The 15062-nt window shown below is 29.1% G+C and overlaps 1 protein-coding gene across 2 annotated transcripts in view; it reads left to right on the top strand.

The window, feature by feature from the left end:
• Positions 1 to 15062, top strand: part of LOC100162857 (calcium/calmodulin-dependent 3',5'-cyclic nucleotide phosphodiesterase 1A) — a 424716-nt gene that overhangs the window by 91165 nt on the left and 318489 nt on the right. The gene's annotated exons all lie outside the window — the stretch shown is intronic.

Here is a 15062-nt window from a genome sequence, read left to right as displayed (position 1 = left end):
TAAACAAAAAAAAAATTAATGTTATCTATATTATAGTGGTTATAGAGCATTGTATTATACATAGAAGCTCTCTCAGCTATCACAATATATAGCTTATTATTATTTATATACATTTTCCTTTGACCTGCATATCTTTTTTTCTGAACAGTTCCGTGTAGGTCCCCCTTGTATTTTTTAATAATGATACGTCATAATTGATATGATTCCGTGATGAAACGTACAAATGTAGCTCGTTCTGGCGTCCCTCATTAAATTCAACTTTCTCACCACTTTTCTTCCACTTCAACATGCGTCAGTTGTTTATAATCATATGTTAAACGCGAAAATCAATAGAATGAATTTCAAGAAATAAAACACACGCATAATTAATCAACGGAGTCGCGGACGTATACAAAAATGTTCAATATAATAAAATAATCGACTATAACGCGTTAATCCCCATTGTGCGAAGTAATTTTATAACGCACGAAAAATGTGACCACACACGGATGAGATTATTAACACAATACACCATTTTGCTCGATGAGCACGTAACACGACAGCTATTAAAAATACCCACACAGGAAATTAATACTCACTAATATCATAAAAATATTTGATCACCGCATAAAGTACAGCAATTTCGTACATTACATTTTTCAAAATTAACATAATATTCAAATATTTCCTATAATGAACGTATCGTCTAGTAGTGCAGTACCTACACAGTATACGCGTCCAAATGCATATAAATAAATATATAAGTATATATAATATTAAAATATACAGTCAATTTTACTACCAAACTTTTCTGAGTAAAACTTCCGTATAAAGGAATCACTCGGTACACATACCAACACATTTTATTTATTATAAAGAAGTTTCCGTTATAGGGGAGACGACAACGATTTACGGAGTATTTGGTTAACGAGATAGGTGTTGTTCTCCGTAGTAATGAGATGTCTGTTTTATAAAGAGTCCGTTATAAAGAGGTTTTACAGTATATTAACAACCATGATTGAAGATTTTATGCTATCATTAATTTTGTTACAAATACATAGGTATTAAGTGTGATATATATTGGCAGATCTATTCTTTTTCAGCGTAAATAATTAATATTGCGATATGCCTTACCTATGCATAATAACTTTTTTCAGTCAAACATACTATAAGGGAACAGTTATATAATAATAATTAGGTAATAGCAACATGTTTTCAATGTCAGCATATAAATAATATTATTATTTGAAGTTTTATCGGCTAATAAGCGATACAGTTGGGCTGTGTATGGAATATGGATCACCTAAAAAGTAATGTGCAGTTTATTGATATTTTCGTATAATTCAGACTGCAGAGATATAAATTCTGGTAACTGTAATAAAATAAATGGTGATAATAAAAGGAAGCATTATAATATTCCATGTATGGTTTTATAGACACCTTTGTAGCCTACATAAATACGATGATTTGGTATTGTTATAACTTAATGACACACATTGAGGAAATACAAATGAATCTGTGCAGGATTTCAACTGAAGTATGTAGAGTAATATTAATAATTGAACGATAATAATATGGTGCATTCAAATAAAGAAACAATATAGTTCACTATAATTATAATCAATCGATGGGTAGACAGTGCATTACTGTATACAATAATATACGCTATTAAAGTATATACAGTTATGTATTCAAGTCTTAGGACCTTTTCACACCACAAACAGAGAAAGCAAGAGAGAGAGAGAGGGAGATATGGCCTCACTATCATGACTGCTTTTTTTTTTTTTTAACAGAAACGTCAATGAAAAATATATAACAGAAAATAATATTATATAGATAAAAGAAACGTACATGCAAACTATTGTCATTTTATTTTTTTTTTCTGTTCTAAAACCTAGAAAGTTTTTCAATAGTATTAAAAAGCAGCAAACTCATTTTTTTCTTTCATTACAATTTTAATTACGAATGAAATGTTTTAGTGAAATGTAATATCAAGTCTGTCAATTCGCCATGCCAAGATAAATTTGAATAGCAACGAGTGTCTGACTTTATAAAAACTGTTTCAGCAATACACGTAAATCACTCTTTACAACTGCAGCTAGCTGTCTCAAAAAAAAATCGGTAAAATGAAATAAAACAATAAAGGCCATGACTGTTATCACGATTTGTTGAACGGCGTGTGTCAAGGTTTTGATGTTTTTATTGAACGTAATCTACGTAACCTACGACCAGCAATAAGATTAACGATTTTGTCAACCGGTACAATTATTTAAATGTTTAAATAGTACCTACTTGCCTAGTTATAGGTACCTATCATCCATTAACTAAAATTCGACCATAAATACAGTTTCAATTGTAAAATGCAAACGTTCTAAAATATTGCATTTCACACAGCATAGTTCACGTTCACAGCGTCTATTGTAGGTACTTATTCGCCATTTATTCCTATGAACATTTATAATATTATGGAAAAAAAACGAGAAATTCGTATTTTAGATTCCTAGTCTAGGTTTAAGTCAAATATAATATTAAGTCTGTAGATTTTCCATAATGAGATAAATTATTTTGGATATCAATAAGTGTCTGCCTTTATACAAACAGTTTCAGTAGTATAGGTACGTATATCACTCTTTACAACTGCAGCTGTCCAGTAATCGGTAAAATGAAATAAAATCAATAAAGACCGCGACTGTTACCACGATTTGTGGAACGACGTATGTCGAGGTTTCGGCGTTCAAAGTGGTTGTAGTTGGTATAATGAAATATGAAATCATTGATAGTAAATCAACTTCCCTTAGAACAGTGGTTTTCAATACCTGCAGTGGGTCATGACCTTAGTGATCGTAGCACACGTGTACAGCACCATCATTAAAAATAAAAATGTTCCAATATAGATACTAATAGACATTAAGTAACATATTCCTAGTAAAATTGTACCGCCGATAACATTTTCCTAGAGAAATATTACTTCCATAGAGGGATACGATTATCTTAAGAAAATGTTACCGGAGGTACGATAATCCTGGGATAATTGTACCCCCGGTAAAATTTTCCTAAGACGTATGTACTCTTAGTGGGTTATATTTTCCTAGAATAATGTAACTAGAGGTACAATTATTCTAGGATAATAAAATCCCCCACCTGAAAGATTATATGGAGGTACGATATTCTATCGTCATAATATAATTTTACTAGGTACCTAATAAGGGTAAAATTAAACGTAAACAAGTTTTTCGTATCAGCATTCAACAGATATCAAAGTTTGTGATGTTCCAAACGAGTTTGAGTAAATATTCACTGAGAGAAATAAATATATAGTTTAATCAGAATTAACATGATATTTTGAATAATACATATTAATTAAAATCTTTCTTTTAATTATTATTATGCCTTATACCTTTAGACGAAAATAAATAATAAAATATATATTTACAATAATAAATAATAGTTAGGTATTATTCAACGTTAATTACAACATACATCATTGCAATTTCTAATGTACCTATAGTCTATACACATTTTTCTGTTTTACTAAGTGATTTTTTGATTATAATGACTCTGTCGAATAATTGCTATTCATTTGTATCAGTCATTATATGCCTATGTGGCAGTGACATGGCTACGTCAGTACTCCACACAGTTGAAATAAAAGAAAGAAAATTTGATTCATAAAAAATCGTATTTATTTATAGAACACTAAAACTAATAATAAGGCCTATCACTTACAAGACAGATATTATAAAAGCATATAATTTATATTACCATGGGATTGTGAAAATATACATCATGATACCCTCTTATTTCCCCCAACAATAGTATAAGAAAATTCATAAAAATAGTGAAGTAATAGGACAGTTACTGCACTTTTTTTGAAAACAATTTTGATATTTTCAAAATTCTCGGACACCCGGTAAATTTTTTTTCCACATGTTAGAGCGAGTGATTTTTTAGTTATCAGATAGATATATTATTATTATTGGTGGTATATATTATTAGATATATATTATTGGTGGTTGGACACGTCACCAGGCAACCGTATTCTATTTGGTGGACGACGGCGACAACGATATATAAATAAATCAATAAACGATAAATAAAGTTAAACCGTTGGCGACGGCAAGAACCATCGATACAACAGCGACGACATGTACCGTAAGGGTATGGCGCTAGTGGCGATGGTGATCGTTCTGCCGACGGTCGGAGTTCTGTGTGCTGACGGTGATAGCAGCGGCGGGGCAGATGGTGATAGTGATGGCCACATATCCGGGGCAGGTGGCCTCAAGGAAGCCATACAAGATCTGTACGCTGAGATCATAGCGTCCGAGAGCGACGGCGGCAGTGGTGTCGGCGGCGATTCGTCCGCCCCTCGACTAGACGACGTCGCATCTGCCAAAGCAAAATTTGTGTCGGACAGCCTGCGCCGAATGATCGGCAGCATTGACACGACCGACGGAACAGTTGTAGACAATGATAGCGACGACGAAGAGGTTGAATGGAAACTGCGCAGCAAGCAAAAAGAGGTGATCGACGCGATCAAGCGGTACGACGAGACGCACGGCGCCAAAGTCAGCGAGCGGGCGGCGAAGCACGTCAACTGGCTGATGGACAAATGCGTGGAAATAGCGTTGGGAAAGAATGTGTCCGTGGACGGGACCGAGACAACGACGGCCGCAGTCAAGCAGATCAAGCATGACGACATGTGTGCGCTGCAAAAGTGTTTCGACGATTTGTTGAACCGGTTCGAACAGTTGAGGATGACTGACGTAACAGCGGTCAGCAGTCGTGGAATCTACGGCCACAGGTCCTCGACTTCGTCGCTGTCGTTACCGCGCCCACCACCGACACCGCGGCCACCACCACCGTCGAGGCCGCCACTGACGACAAAGCCGCCACCGACACCGCGGCCACCGCCGACGACAAAGCCGCCACCACCACCTCAGCGGACGACCCATTTTGTCGGCCGGTTCAAGTTCAAGCAGTTCCCCCACAAGCAACCCTGCGTTGAGATCGCCAAAGACGTCACCGACTACCAGTGACCGGTGACCGGACCCGCACTCCTCCCGCCGACGTTTTGGCGGATTTTTCAATATTCGTTTCCTGCTTCGCTTGTCGACCGACATTCTACGCTTCATATAAGTTATATAATAATAATAATAATAATAAACATCGCAATGTCGATGTTTAAATAAAAAAAACTTACATTTATATTGATTATAATAAATGATTGAAGTATTGAACCATTTATGAACATGTATTGTAATCATACTTTTATATTTAGATGCCTATACACTGTTCACAATAAGAAACACAAACGATGACCGACTTAAGCGCATGTGCGTGGCAATACTTTACGGCAGGTATATAGATTGATGACTCGATGTGGGTGACAAACGGGTGTTACTTGTCTGCCATCGACAAAAACTGATCGCCTTCGTTTGCGTTTCTTATTTTAAAAATAAGTCACATGCTACAAAACATATAATAATATATGAACGTATTTATTAGTCAAGAGATCGATCGAACTCAAAAATAATATCTCTAATCCAATTTTTTAGTTTTATGTCAAACTGAAATAACCATTTTCATACTATTCGAGTTTGAATTTAATTATAGTCTTATTAGTTCTTACATAAATCTGACTACTACTAATTGGTTTATAAAAAATGATAAACATGTATTATACTGGTGTGTTTCTCCTCGGTTAGTAATTAGACAATAGACAAATATCTACGCCAAAATACAGAAATATATTTTTTAAGCTTCTTTAACCTTCGCCTTTTTACAGATGTTGACCTATTTAACATTTATTTCAGTCCAAAAAGTCAGTATATAATATTTATACTGTGGTGATGCACTTTTACAGTACCCATCACACATAACAATACTTGTCCATTTGTCTGTGCAGTTTTACACAGTTGATATAACACATGCATCATATTGTAATGTAATGACGCGACAAACTACTTGTTGTTGTATTGTATATTTTATAATATCATAGAACGTGCACATAACAAAACGTGTGAATGACTGATAATTTGTCAACGTCATCGAGCGAGTGGCTTATATGAACGTATTTTATACCGTCAAGAGATTTGGCGACTCGACACATAAAATATAAGCAACACAATTGATTAATACAATTAAAACAATTATGTTTATTTAATATCTATACCACGATCACATCCATAACTTAATAGATTCTCTCAAACTTGTGAAGGTTGATAATATTTTCGGGTCCCTACATACTCATAATGTTGTTACTTTTCGTGTTATTTTTTAACCAATAACTGTGCAAGCAACAACCCTATCACCAGCCTAATGTACTTTACCAATAAGTACCCACCCCATGTTACTTGCATAACTTTACTATTTAATCATTTGCTTCTTACTGTTCATATTATGTTATATTATATTTGTTTTCTGTCTTATATTATTCGAATGACTTGTTATGTTTCTATTCATATTACTATATATTGTTATCAAAATAATTATTAGGGTGCCGAAGTTTCATTTTTTGCTCCCCTTAGGTAAGCACATCATTGTTCGGATGCTGGATTCGAACGTCATCAGCATTCCTCCTCGGCTCTGAGCTTCCCGATATTTGGGCAGTGTACAACTATGGACTTTATATGCAACATACAATTCCCACTCCATTCAAAATATACATATTTTTAATAGTTTAATAATTAGTAAATAGTATTAATACATATTAAAGGGTATACCTGGTGTATAAGGTACACTTGTTATTTGGAATGTTAACACGTCGTCGCTAACTTAATTAATTGATTTGTAGTTTATATTATTATTATTTTAATACAATTAACTGTATACCTGTTATTTGTACTTCAATGTCAATACCATAAAAACATGTATTTATTACTCAATACTAGGTATGCATAATAATATCATATCTTGTAAATTGTTATGTGTATTCCGTTTTGTAATATAAACAATATTCAATACATATTAATGGAAATACAGTTCTTCCATAATTTAACGTAATAATGATTGTGTCACTTAAAGACTCGCATCATTGTTCAGCTGAAGTACGTTCTATTACAATTACATATAACTATTATTAACTTAAACCTTCCCATAATTGTATTTTATTAAAAACAATAGATACCTACTTAAGATAAATACTTGTACTAAATATGCATAATGTAAACATCAACATAAGGCAAAATTAATTGAAACACATTCCACGGGCCAAGGCACATTTTTTATTCATCTGATATATTATTATTTTTTTTTAATTAATTAATTAAATTGAAGTAACTACGTATTTTTCTACATCGAGTTCTACATTTTCTGAAAATAAAATTGAATCGTAATATTTTGTTATAATATAATTTTGGTCAATATTATAAACATTTTTTTGGTGAATAAAATTGTTCATAACAAGATTTAGAGAAACTTTAAATCATACTACGTAACTATTTAAATATATAATATTTAGAGTTTGATATGTAGGTATGAAGTCTCACTAAAATTTATATTTTCGATTCTAAGTGCATTCATTATATTATTTATTTTAAAAAATATCACCCATACATTTAAATGCTTTATTAAATATGATTTTTTATTGTACTTTAATATTGTAAAATATACGTTACTGTGATTAATTTTTAAATTTTAGAATTAATATTAGTATTCAATCATATAGATATATACAATAACTGAACAACTAGATAGCCGTATTATTCTTATCATTGAAATCAATCACCATTTACAAAGCAGACAATGTTTACAAAACAATATTATCACAGTATATAATATTATGTATACGAATAAATATAAAATAAATGTAAACATTGCTTGCTTTATAAATTACGGCCAAGTTCAACATTGGTCGCAACTGCAACTGTAGTGTAAAGACGGCTATCTACTTGTTGTATAATGTATCTGTGGATTTAACTAAACACTAATAGAGATACATCACAGAATTGAGCATATAATATTTTAAAAAGTAACCAGATGTTTGGATGAAATTATTAGATTTTAATAAAATCAAAAACTTTTAATGGCTGTCAAGTGTCCATATAAATTGACAAATGTTATAAGATCCATGTCAGCGATGTCCGAAGCGATGACATATTGTCATGGTGACGATTAAATAACATTTTTGCGCTGGTACATAAAAATAAAAAACTCGTTAAACAAACTTTGTTTAATTTTTTTTAAATACGTTTATATGTTGGTTTCGTTGAATACTAATACCTATTATTTTTTTAATAGGATATTATATCCTTTGCCATGTAAAAAGCATTTAAATATATACTTTGAAAGTTTGAACAGTAATGATGTATATTATTAATAAGGTAAATGTTTTCTATTTCAAATGTCTGAATCTTAATTTAAAATTCAAGATATATTTTAATGCAATATATATATATATTACCTATAATCTATATCAAGTGCTATACATAACTTCGGCTGTTATAGTGTGGTAAGGCATTACGAAATAGTTATATTATTGGGTTCAAAAGTGACTTATTAGATGTTGTTATCATGATAATATTTAGTTATGCAATTTCGTAACGTTATAATGTGAATATCATTACAAAGTACTTATTTTTGATATAAAAATGTTATTATTACTGAAGTTGCTTATCTGTGTTCAAATAATAAACATAGCGCAGGTAGTTAACCTAAAAAAAAGTTGGTGATAAAAACAAAATATTTAAATAAAAATAATGTTATTATAATAAAATAGAATATTTTATATTTTATATTCTATAATATTCTACTTGTATTATCTATATTATTTTTCTTCGATCTGAAAGGAATAATTTGATACCAGTCATAGTATTATTTTGGTATTGATTCAGAATTAGATAATTTATTGTATGAGTTAATTTTTTTTCCAGAAATTTATAAAGTCTACCTTTCTGACCCGCTTGTATAATCCTATATTCTTTAACCAAGTAATTGTATTTAAACCGTATAATTCATTTTATTTTTTTTTCAAACTTCATGACCTTAATTTTTCACGACCACACTTGAGCACCATAGTTGTCAGTACTTTGGTTATTTATTTAAATAGGAATCCGAAATCTTTTTTTGATCAACAAAATGTTGTTATGTATGTTATCTATGAAGCGAGCAGTGAGCACCCAAACAATTTTTTATTGTTTCTTTGTGATTGAGTTTTGTCATAAATTTAATATTCAATCAACCATGTATTGCGTAGACTGAAATTTTTTTTACCTAATTCAATAATATTGTGCATGCTATCAATCTACTTCCATGTAATAATATTATGAATGGCTATTCTCCATACAACTGTAATGATAAGTACATACTTACCTTTTTTATGAATTACAAATTATAAAAATAATGCATTTATGTAGATATTGGTTTCTATTTTGATCACTGCATGTATCTGAATATAATAAAACCTCCTTTATAATTTTAAGAACTCGGTGATCTACTTTAACAACGCAGAAACAATCTCAGAATTTAATTTCCGACAACTGACTGTGATGCATAAATAGTGAACCAAATTATTTAGCGCAACAGAATCATATAATGTTGAATTACATGTAGGTAGAGAGTTTCGTACATGACCAAGAACATGGAATAAACAGGATACTTTAAAGTTTGAATGGACATAAAGCTTTAATGTCTTTGATATTTTGATACATTTGAGGTTTGTAACTAAATATTGAAGTTTAAATGTAGATCTATTGTAGTAATCAGATTCAAAAGTAGACATTTTTCCTAAAATATGTGAACCATATAGGTAATAATGTTAGTAATAAAATCATAACATAAAAATGCATTTAACAATACCTACTGGTGGTGCTTTGTTTGTGTTATAGTATTTCATGAATAATTCGGTGTTCTTGTTTAATTCCTCAAATATTAAAATATGTGCCAAAGAAAATAGAAAATGTTTTCAAACAAAACTGTTTACACATTTGAATCTTTTTTGTTAAATAGTTATTCATAAAAGTACATTTATACATCTTTGAGTTTTTTAACACTAGTTATTACCTATGATGGGCTATGGGACATGACGTTTTTTATAAGATACCAACATTTCCTATTTTGTGATTTTTAATTGATGGGTTGTTCTACAAAATGGGCTTTCTAGGTGTTGTTTATTACCAAATTGAGTTATACGTAAAAAATGGTGGTGAATTTAAATATCAAAGTACGTAGTTAGTTTATATCCAAACAAGCTACATATTTCTTTGTATAAATACAATATTGTAAACTATTATTTTTTTTTTTAAAAACGGTCTTTTTCTGTAATTTGTTTATTACGAAACACACTAGTTCCAATATTGTGGTTATTCTGTTTTTATACTTTTATTTTTACTCAACTATTTGCCAGTGTTTTTGGTATATAAAAACATCAAAAGTTACATATTTCCGTTTTATCAACGATATTTAATAATATTTTAATAACCATGAAACAAATTTCATTGAATTATAAATTGGTATGAGTTTTATAAATATGGACTTTTATTAATGGGAATAAAACATATTATTATTTTTCTATGGAACATAAGAAATGTTTTATACTAGTTTTTGGTACCAATGCAAATAATTTACTTTAACTACTTGGCATGTGCCAGATATGAGCGTTTGTAGTGGAGTTTTTGAACCATTTTTTTGCATTTATTTTTATTTAAAATTATTAAACTGGTTAATACTCGCTCCTATAGAATAAAATATAAATAATATTTATGTGGAATAAGATACCAATTGAATACAAATTAGGTATTTTTATTTAAAAAAAGCATATCATCTAAAAAAAAATAGATGGAAAAAATATGATTGTTTTGTATGAAACAAACTACTTCCATTTTGTTTTTTTCAAAAGAAAGCATTCCGAAAATACTGAGTTTTGTTCAAAACAAATATTGAATATACTAAAACAGGATAATAAACGATTTCCATTATATTAACCAAAATATTTGTCAATTATTATGTTTCAGATCTAGAAAAAATTGTTAGAATTCCCCTATAATTTATAAAAAGCTGGTCTCTTAAAGAAGTCTAAAAGTTTTTGGTAAAGCTTAATTTTTAAAAGAAAAACCATTAAATTCATACCATTAGTAGGTACCTATTTAATGTTCACTTTTATAGGTGTACATTATGGTTAATATAATGACCATAGTCCAACTATGAATATCAAACTTTTTGATATGCGAGCGATTAAAGTGCAAGTAACTTGAGCATTTTTTTTCTCAAATTTTCTTTTTTAGATTCTGAATGGAACGATGTATGTATTGCAAATTTGTATTTTACAATGATGTGTGTTTTTTTTTTTAAATTAAAAATTTTTTTTGGTGTTTGTCATCACCTTTTAGGACAGTAAAAGTGCTTGGATTTTCGTCAACAGTATCTTTTCTGATAGGAAAGTGAATCTAGTTGGTACTTTCAGGGGTCAAAAGTAAAAATTTCACAGTAGTTTTCAAAAGCGACGTGAAAAACAAAAGAAAAATTAAGGAAAAACGAGAATTTTTACGAAAAATCTATTTTCGAGAAAATCGATTTTGGTTTTTAGTACAACTCTAAAACAAATGACGGTAGGTACATTCAATTTTGACTGATTGTTTATATTAGCATTTTCTATACACCATAACATTTTCCAAATAATTTGACTTATTTTGAGCTGTTTACGGACATTTGTAGTTTCCGTTTTTTATATTTTTTTTTTATAAATATCAATAAAATTTTATTTGTTGGTTAAAAAAGCTTAAAATTTAATAGAAGGTTCCTATTATATTGTTTCAAAAGTGGATGAAAAAAATTAAAAACCCGTAGTCACAATTTTTTTTTATAAGCTTCTAAAGTTCAAATATTGAAAAAATACGTAAAAATGACGAAAATTTGCAAATTATTTTGAGGTAGAAATTCATGAAAAATTTCTTTTTAAATCTAAGATTTTAAAATGTAATACAAGAATCCTCATAAGTTTGATAACCATTTTCAAAAAAAAAAATGTCTACAAGCAAGTCAAATTAAATTTTTATGAGCGTTTGAAATTCATATTTTTCAACATTTGATATTCACTCGATTTCTCGTGTTGCGATTTTCCTATTTTGTTGTAATTAAAATAAGAATGACTGTAGATACTTGAAAATTTCACTGAATGTTCATATTAGCATTTTCTATACTCAATACAATTTTGAAAATAATTTGACTCTTTTTGAGCTTTTTACGGATATTGTCAGTTTTCAATTTTTTTAGTTTTTTTTTCTATAAATATCAATATAGTTTTATCTGTTGGGCCAAAAAGTGTAAAAATGTAAGACAAGGCTCCTGGCATATCTAAAATTTGAAAATTTAAAACAAGATTATACGTAAATAATTGATTCTGTTACCAAAAAATCTAAAAAAATACATTAACACGGTTTATTTTTAAGTCATTTTAAGTTCAAATTTGGACGAAAATACATATTAAAAACCTAGAATAATTATTTTAGTTCTTTGGTTGTGACTGTATAATATTATTCTTGGGTATACTTGAAACTTCTAAAGTATACTATTATATGTATCTATGATAGTATCACGGTTTGTTGTCGATGTATAACGCGTTATAAGTACCTAATAGATATTGTGATAGGTATGATTAATTTGGAATTTTTATAGGTACCTGTTGTAGGTCAATTTTTTTTTAATACCATAGACTATATAATATTATGTATTATACCTAGACTGACATACCGTCTCCGCTCAGAATCGTTTTTCTTATACAATGATATTATATCATAGAGTTCAAATTTAATACCATCCATTATACAGTAACCCACTTGTAACCTACTGTACAGCAGAGTGACATCCACTTACCCACCCTTTTTAAATATGCTTTTAGTTAGTGAGCAGGCAAAAAATAATGCATTTAATAATGTTTTTTCACTTGGTCGCTTAAATGCATCTAGCCACTTTTTATAAGACGGGTTTTGTAATATACAATTTATAATAATTAACAAATGTAGTTTGACGTCTCTGTGACGGTAAAATCACTTTTATTAACGTCATGTGCTGTTGAGAACACAGTTTCCTGGTTTTAGCGTCTGCTACGTCAGCAGACTTAGAAAAACTCATAACAGGTAATCCTAGACAGAAAGATTTAAAATAATACTTACCACTTGGATGATTAATTGGGAATCGAAAATAATTATAAATTCTTCATATTTAGGACTTATGTACGCATATATAATATATTATATACGTAAAGTATTTTATCATTAATTTCTAAAGGCCTATATCAACGCACCATACGATTCACATTCACCTCATGACTCTCAATGACTATTACAAAAGCCTTTTTATTTAAGATAATTTATACATATGAATAACATCAAAAATATGATACCCGATAAATAATACTATTGGCTATCACGATAAAATAATATAAAATGGATATATTCATACAAATTAATTTAACATACACTCACAAATAATTATCTAGGTACTATTATGAACAATAATAATAATAATATATTAATGCAATACAAATAGTATAAAATCGATTTCAAAAAGTTCGTAATTTAAACATTTTTGTAAAATTATGTGAAATATCGTATACTATACTGATAATATACATAAGATACCCTTTGGAAAATAACCGAAATTCATTTGTATTTATAATGTGAGTGGGTACTCGATTAAAATTTTTATGACATAAGTGTTTTAATTTACACTGTTACTAACCTCAGATTTATTTATTATTAATGCTTTGTAAACAAAAAAACCGTGAAAATGGTCGACCATTTCACAAAGCATGTAATGCGTGTAGTTAGAAAATAATCGTTAAAATTCACGAAGGTTAAAGAATAGTTGAATAATTAAACATTTTAATGTTTAACATTAACATTGTATACATAATGGTATAATAATCAATGTATACCGTTCACAATATATATCAAACATTTCCTTCGTCCCTTAGTTATTACCTATTCATTTTTTTTTGTTTACCTAGTTATTGTTTTATCATAAAAAATGCATTCTTTTTTTAGAAAACAGACATGTTTACAAAATGATAATGACAAGTAATATAATAATAATAATACCTAAAATAAAATCGAACATTATTCTTTTTAATTCATTGTATTGTTAAAAAAAAAAACTATTGTCTTATTATTATTTCGGCATACTAGGTTTAGTTTATATTGTAAGCTAACTCAATTTCTATTTGGTTCTCCCATATTATAGATACAATAATAAATTAGATAATAAATAGATATAATAATAAATTAGATGATAAATAGATATAATAAATTATCTAGTATTTTCTCAGTGATTAAAATGTGTGAACTGAGAACAATAGTTCATGATTAACTTTAAAATATATATTGAGTTACACAATGGTTTTTTAATTATTATTATGCCTAAAACATAATTATACTTAGTAAATACAATTTTTTATACACTCAATAACAACTCGTTCAAACTTCAAGTTATGTTTTAAATTCATTAACATTTTCAAAAAATTTACAATGGCGTACCTACATTAAATTTCCTTATGGGAAACTCAAATGCCACATAACTATGTCTATTAGATCATAGTTATTGGTTAGCTTTGCCCAGCAGAATACGATTTATCATTTACCATACCTAAAACCTTGAAATAAATAACGAGTAAAATATTATAAAAAAAAATAATACTTTGTACACACATAAAATACAAATTAAAACATAGAGCTTCAAAATTAACCACATACATAACCACAACACCGTTCTAGCTAAGTATGGAAACCTAACCTTTGAAATAATTTATAAATAGTAATGTTTTTACAAAAATAGTTTTTATGTCAACAACTAACGCTATTTTTATATTTCAGACAATAAATTAATGTTTTCGTGATTACAGCATTACATAATTATTAAAATGTGCATGACGTGCTTATATTAATTATTTCTACCCATTTTAATACTGATTTTTTTTGTCATGACGGGGGCTTAACCAAAAAATTCCCACGGCTCATTTAAAAAGTAGTCTGTATCGTCGAACGACACTTACTAAATAATATGCAAACTTCATAGTAGGTACTATATGAAAACAAGGTAATGTAAATTTAAAAATGTTAAAGTAAAAACTGGAATAAATGCATTATTAAAGT

The sequence above is a fragment of the Acyrthosiphon pisum genome, chromosome X, assembly GCF_005508785.2.
Source record: "Acyrthosiphon pisum isolate AL4f chromosome X, pea_aphid_22Mar2018_4r6ur, whole genome shotgun sequence".
Lineage (NCBI taxonomy): Eukaryota > Metazoa > Arthropoda > Insecta > Hemiptera > Aphididae > Acyrthosiphon > Acyrthosiphon pisum.
The sequence above is the reverse complement of the archived record's forward strand: the minus strand, read 5'-3'. Positions and strand labels throughout refer to the sequence as shown.